The sequence below is a fragment of the Neofelis nebulosa genome, chromosome 16 (genome assembly GCF_028018385.1).
Source record: "Neofelis nebulosa isolate mNeoNeb1 chromosome 16, mNeoNeb1.pri, whole genome shotgun sequence".
NCBI classification, from domain to species: domain Eukaryota; kingdom Metazoa; phylum Chordata; class Mammalia; order Carnivora; family Felidae; genus Neofelis; species Neofelis nebulosa.
This window is the reverse complement of record NC_080797.1, coordinates 37,082,754-37,089,502: the sequence shown is the minus strand read 5'-3', so window position 1 is coordinate 37,089,502 and position 6,749 is coordinate 37,082,754.

Here is a 6,749-nt window from a genome sequence, read left to right as displayed (position 1 = left end):
CAAGATCCTTAGAGGGGTTGCCTGGTATCATAGGAGGGGGGTGCCCACCCACATAATGAGAGATCCTGCTCTGTGACACAGAGAGATGATTCTTATATGCCCCATCCTCTGAGAATGGCTTAGTTGTTTGTATGTGTGTGTGTGCATTTGTACAGGAACTTGTGTGCAAAGAACCTGGTGATTTGCACACGTGTGCAAGCCAGAACACGCCTGCCTTCTGTGCATTTTCCTCAGGAAATGTGTGTGTGATGTGAGTTATCTGTCTAGGCCCTCACAATGGCATGTAACTTGTACATTTTTTCATGTGTGTACCTGTGGGTGGAGTTCACGCAGGATAGAAAGGGCCTGGCCCCAGAGTTGAGTTCTGAGCTCAGCTCCCCACTCTTCTTGTCTGTCCCTAGCTCCCTGCATCTTCCCCACCTCCCCTTATGCTGGGCAGAATGCCCTCAGCCTGTGCCGGCTGGCACACATGCCACATGGTGCCTGGCGCGCGTCTGGGCAAGGATGACGCCCCCAGGCCCGGCTGGGATACTAAGCCACCCGCTGCCTCCCCCACCTCCAGAACGGAGCGTCCCCATCCCGTCCCCTTTCTCAGCCAGGGACGTGGGGAGCAGGCGGGGACACGGCACAGACAGATACAAACACACAGATGCACCCAGAGACGCCCACAGGCGTGTGCCCCATAGAGGCACAGGCGTTCACACAGACTCAAGCACATTCGCATACACACTCACACACGCACATTCACACACACCCAAAGAAACTCGTGGGCACTCACCACTTGCACAGATCTCGGCCTGAGTAAACTCTAGGTACCGGCCTAGCCAGTTAGGCGAACGCACCCGCTGTCTCTGTCCGTGGTGCTGAAACCAGATCTTTCTCCTTACCGAAGGACAAGACAGGGAAGAAGAGATCAGAGGAGCCCCAAGATGGGCGATAGAAGACAGGAGGAATGGAGGAGAGAGAGGAGATGAGAGGGAGAAACTCACAGATAAAGGAGAGAGAGAATCTAAAGGATACCGTGGGAGCCAAGGCGGGGGGGGGGGGGGGGGGGCGGGGTGGTGGTGCCCAAACACCAGGACTAGGAGAAGCAGGTGAGGATGAAAGGTGACCTCAGACCCTATCCCTGCCGAAGTGCAGACTTAGGGTCTAAGGACTAAGCCTTCGATGCCATTCAGGGCCAATTATGGAAGATTTTGGTAAGAATACCATGGCAGGTGGGGGACCCTGGATGTGTGGTTTCTGTGGCCTCCAAGTGTCCCTTTCCAGGTGCCTTCTTGCTCTGGAAGACCTTAAAATTGTAGGGGAAGGAGACAGACACTAAAAAAGTTCTATCATAACCCTGAAAAAAGCTCCCTACCTGATCTCTATTTGTTCATTTGTTTGTTTTCTTTCTTTCTCTCTCTCTCTTTTCTTTTCTTTTCTTTTCTTTTCTTTTCTTTTCTTTTCTTTTCTTTCTTTCTCTCTCCCTTCCTCCCTCCCTCCCTCCCTCCCTCCCTCCCTCCCTCCCTTCCTTCCTTCCTTCCTTTTTTTTTTTTTTGAGAGAGCAAGAGTGAGCAGGGAGGGGGTAGAGGGAGAGGGAGAGAGAATCTTAAGCAGGCTCAATGCCCAGCAAGGAGCCCAGCATGGGGCTCAATCCCATGACCATGAAATCATCACCTGAGCCAAAAGCAACAGTTAGCCGCTTAACCAACTGAGCCACCCAGGCGCCCCTCCCCACCTGATTTCTTATCCCAATTTGTGTTGGGCAAGTGGACAGCAATGTTGATCTGGATTTGTTCTGAGGATTGTAGGGATTTAGTGACTGCTTAATGCTTATCCACAGATTGGATTATGGGTTCCTATCTCCCTCTCTTGACATAAAAACTTCTCTCTGGTGGGATTGCCTAGTAGGGATGCTCTCCTACCAGCAGCCCCTTAGTTGTGAAATTTATGGAATATGAGGAATGCCCAATGTCATTTTCAAAGACCAAAGGGTTTATCATATAAAAACTAGCCAAGAGGGAATAAAGGAAAGATGAGAAAGGAAAAAAGGAGGAAAAGAGGGAGAAAGGATGTGTGAAGATGGATGAAAGGATGAAAGAGGAAAGGGACGAGGAAAGAGATTGGAGAAAGGAAAAGAGGATGGAGGTGCAGATGGCAGAAATGAGAGAGGGCACGAGTCACCCAGACATACTCCAGTGTCCAGGGAAAGGGCAGAAGTATGCCAGGTGGAGCAAATTGCTTCCTGGGGGCCCAGATTAGACTGGAAGTCCAGGCTGGTCCTGCAGCTGTTCACAATGATATCCTCCATCTAGAGCTTTGGGCTGGGAGACCCCATGGGCCAGGACTACAGATGTGAGCAACAACTGCCCTATCACAGAAGATGGGATCAAAAGCAGTTAAGTCTGTGTGTGGGTTTCCTCAAGTGCGAGATAGGGACAGTGAGTGCCTTCTTGGGGGTGTTTCCACCTATTTGCATATAAGCAGTGGCAGCAAGAGGGAGCAACATGTATGGGCATCAACTGGAGAGAGTTGACTGAGGGAGAGGAGCAGGCAGAGGGAGAAAAGAGGCAAGAGAGAAGTGAGTGAAAAAGAAAGGATAGTGTTCCTAAAGTTTTTTTGACCTCATAATTATTCTCCTTTTTTTCCTACCAAGAGAGAAGCCAGGCTTAGGATACAAGCTGGGCATATGTGCCTCAGTGTCCTTGTCTATAGTATAGGTATGATGACAGTCTCAACCTCATGGCGTGAATGAGATAATTATTAGCTTGTGTAAAATGCTTCTTTTAAGTCAGTTATAGATACATAATAAGCTCCACATATATGTTATTTCCCATTGTTGTTAGATCTTGGTCTTGCACCAGAATCAGTAGGGAGATTTTTCTTCGTGTTTAATTAGACTTTCCTGCCAAAGCCTTAGGTCTAACCTATAAGTCTTCTTTTGGGCATCATAGAGAGCGGTGACTTTCCAGCCCTTCAAATTTGCTTCTGAAGACAGAGAGAGCCAGCAGATTTTCTGGGGCATGGAGGGAGAACCCCATGGTAAAGTGACAGGGTCTAGGGAACAGGGTACCCACCAAGGATTGTCAAGGATGTTTTCCTGGATTCCTGAAAAAGCTGGATCCTGGACCTACATCAGTGCTTCCCTGCCCAGACTGGAACCTCAGCACTTCACTATTTAGGGCTGGTGCCCCCAAACAACTCAAGCTTGTACAGGTGTGAACATGTGGGTTATTTCTTCCAGATTGCTCTTCCAACCCCAACACCCCCCCCCCCGCCTTTTTACCTACCCTTCTGCTCCTTTCTTCTGAGGAATCCAGGTAAGAGGAAAGAAATTCCCTCACTTAGAGGGGTGGGATTTCTCCACCCTGCACAGGCAAAATAGATGATCTCATTCTGGAGGTCAAGGAAGCATGTGGGGACTGGCACAAGGAGGGGTGAGGGGTGACAGGGCAGCCCCATGTCTTCCCATTCCCCCCAGCTCCTGTCTCATCACTGTCACCATTCAATCATAGCAGATGGGCTGCAGCTGTGAGCGCCAGCCCGGCACACAGGCTGGTCCGTGCCACTTGGGAGAGAAGGAAGAGAAAGGGAGGGAGGGAAGGAGGAGGAATGAAGGGAGGAGGGAGAGAGGAAAGGGAAAAAGAGGAGGAGGAGGAAAAGGAAGGGAGTGGAGGAGGAGAGAGTTTGAAGAGAAAGGGACTTGGTACCCTTTATGCTTCTCTCTTCCCAGCAGGAGAGCAGAGGCCAGGGCTGGGCTCACAAGCTGGGCAGTGCCAGGCGAGATGGGCATATGCCCTTGATTACTACCAGGACCGCAGGCCAAGCCTCCGCAGCCGCCACGGCCTCATAAATCAGTTTTTAAGTAGCAACCACATGGACATTTCCCAGCTGAGAGGCCTGGCCTCTGTCGGCCCAGCTAGGGCAGCCCTCATGGAAGGGCAGGTGCCAGGCCAGGGCATGGAAAAAAGAGAGGTGGTCATCAAGGCTTGGTGGGAAGTGAGATTGGAGCCTGTTCAGGCAAAGTCTGGGGGCAGGGTCTCCCGCCAACAGGGAGTACGAAAGAAGGTGATGAGTGGCTGGCAATGGGTCCAGAACCCCCTGTTGGGGCTCCTAGACCTTGTCCTGTGTTCCCCTGGAGAAATGCCTACAGACAGAGGAGGATGGCATTGTTACTGGAACTCCCTCTCCCCCCTTCCCATTAAGAATAGAGTCTATGTGAATGTGAGGGCAGTGTGTGTGCTTGTGCCCTTGGGTATCTGAATGTGCTCACTGCTCCTGATGCATAGGAAGGTATCTCCCCAATATCTAGCCCAAGGCCAGCAGAAACCAAGCATCCAGTAAGATTGCTTGAATGAGTAAGTGATCAAGTGAGAAGGGGGACAGTTAATGTGTGTTCCCAGGAATGGGAGGATTTATATCTGAGTGTGTATGATGGCCAAGTCTATGTGTATGTGTATATGTGTGTGTGGGAGGGGGGATTGTCTGTGGATGCTCTGGGGAGATCTATTCTGACAGACATCCCTCCACACCCTCCCTTTCAGCCCTCCCCTGAGCCCTGATTCTCCCCTTCTGAGGACCCACCAGTAACACAGCAGCTCCTGAATTCCACTCCCCCCAACCGATCAATCCCGTGCTTGGCACCCTCTTCTGCAGGCCAGCGTTGGTGGCTGGGGGTAGGGGCATGGGGAGTGGGGGAGTCCCGCCCCTAGAATGGCGGGCAAAGCGGGTGGGGTAGGGGAGCCCAGCCTTCTTGCGCCCAGTGTCTCCTCCCTGGGTGAACAGATGTCTCGGAATTTTAGATGTGCTCTCCGCCCCTCCTCGCAATAACTACCCCCACCCCCAGCTGGCACTGGCTGTGGCGTAGCGCCCTCCCCTCCCCCACCTCCGAGAGCAGAACCGGCTGATGGATCGGGGAGCGCGGCCGGAGGCCCTGGCCCAGAGGCGGGGAATGCCCGTGGGGTCGCGGCAACCGGCTGGGCCGAATCCCCGAGGCTCCTGGAGCGAAGAGAACCGGGTCGGCGATGCCCCCGCCTCTTGCCTTCTTTTCTCGTTCCTTCCCATTTTCCGCATCTCCTCAGCCCTGTCTCTCCTTCCGCGATCTCCGGTCTCTCCGTCCCTCTCGATCTGTGCCCCACTTCACAACCCGTCCCGCCAACCGCGTCTATGCAAACCCTCCACACAGAGCCTCACACTTCGCGACAGAAACTCCTCCTGGCAACTTCGGCGGAATTCTTCCCTCCAGAGACCCCCTTCCCTGCATTCCGTGAGCCACCCCACCCCCAACTGGCCGCCTGCCTGCCCTCTGTGGAAACCCAGAGTTAATCCGGAAAACATAGAGGGAGGGCTGGAGGGGAGTGGGGATCGAGATTAGGGAGGCCAAGGATACTCGGGTTGGCCCGGGTTTGAGAGACACCCAAATTTTCTAATCACTGCTAATTAAGGAACAATCCAATTCCGTGGACCCCCAACTCTGGGAAGGGGGCGGGACCCGCTGAGGGCAGGAGGGGGCCTTGGCAGGGTTTGGCAGCCGGGGGTGGTGCCAGGCACCCTCCCCCACCCTCCCCCCACCCGCCAGCATTCCGAGGTAACAGGCATTTGTTACCCAGCTCGTGCCAGGAGCGATTGGCAGGTTCGAGTAGGCACAGTCATTCCGCACACAGATGTCCCTGCGTTCGCTCTTCTGATATGAATTCTGTCAGCTCCGAATCTGAGGGAGATGAGCAGACAGCCCCACAGACAGAGTTACAGACAGACAGAGCGATTGTCTGGAGGACACAGAACTCCACAGATATTTATTTTTCTTCTCTGAAAAAACAATTAATGAAAGAAAAATAAGAAAGACCCCCCACAAATTTGGGGGGGCACATCTGAACTCCTGAGTGTGGCCCTCACTTTTTCAATCCTCCAGGGTTGCATGCCCACACTTTTCCAGGCTCCCCCAGGGCCCCGCAAATCATCCCTGAACTTCACATTTGAGTCGTTGCACCCAGAACCACAGAAGTCTGGGATATCTGCTTCCTTGCATAGGACCCAGAATTCCCGAATCCCTGCAAGTTCTAGGAAAGCACCAACCTGGTGCAGGTTCCAGCATTCTAGAATCTCTGAAATTAGAAATTCCAGAACTCTCGCCCCTGGGTAAATTGTGCCCAGTGCTCAATTATTGTATCACTGAAGAGGGGGGAGTGGGTGCTGTCCCATGTACTGGAATGAAGGGCCCCACATGCCTGGTCCTCACCAGCCGCCCCCACTCCACCCCCTGTCTTGGCAACCAGCCAAAAACTCAGCCTGCCCTTTGAATTAGGAATGCAGAAAGGTCAAGCCCCCTGACTCCTGCCCCTTTCTGGCACTCCCTTTCAGCTCCAGTTCCCATCCTGACCCTCCATACCTGACCTGGCCATTCTGCCTCTGCCCGCCCCAGCAGCTGTGGGAGAGAGCTGGTTGGTCACTGGGCATCTGTTAGCAGGCTGGGCATGAAGAGCCGCTGGGGTTTGGTTCTCCCTGGGCAGCCCGTACTTCTGGAAGAAGGGGAAGGCAAAGGGGCCAGAGAAACCCACTGACATCAGAGGAGAGGGGCACAGAGGGATTTGGGTTGTGGTTTTTTTTTTAATCTTTCTTTCTTTCTTTCTTTCTTTCTTTCTTTCTTTCTTTCTTTCTTTCTTTCTTTCTTTCTTTCTTCTTCTTCTTCTTCTTCTTCTTCTTCTTCTTCTTCTTCTTCTTCTTCTTCTTTTTTAAGAAAAAAGCCCCCATCCTGTGTCATCATTTTT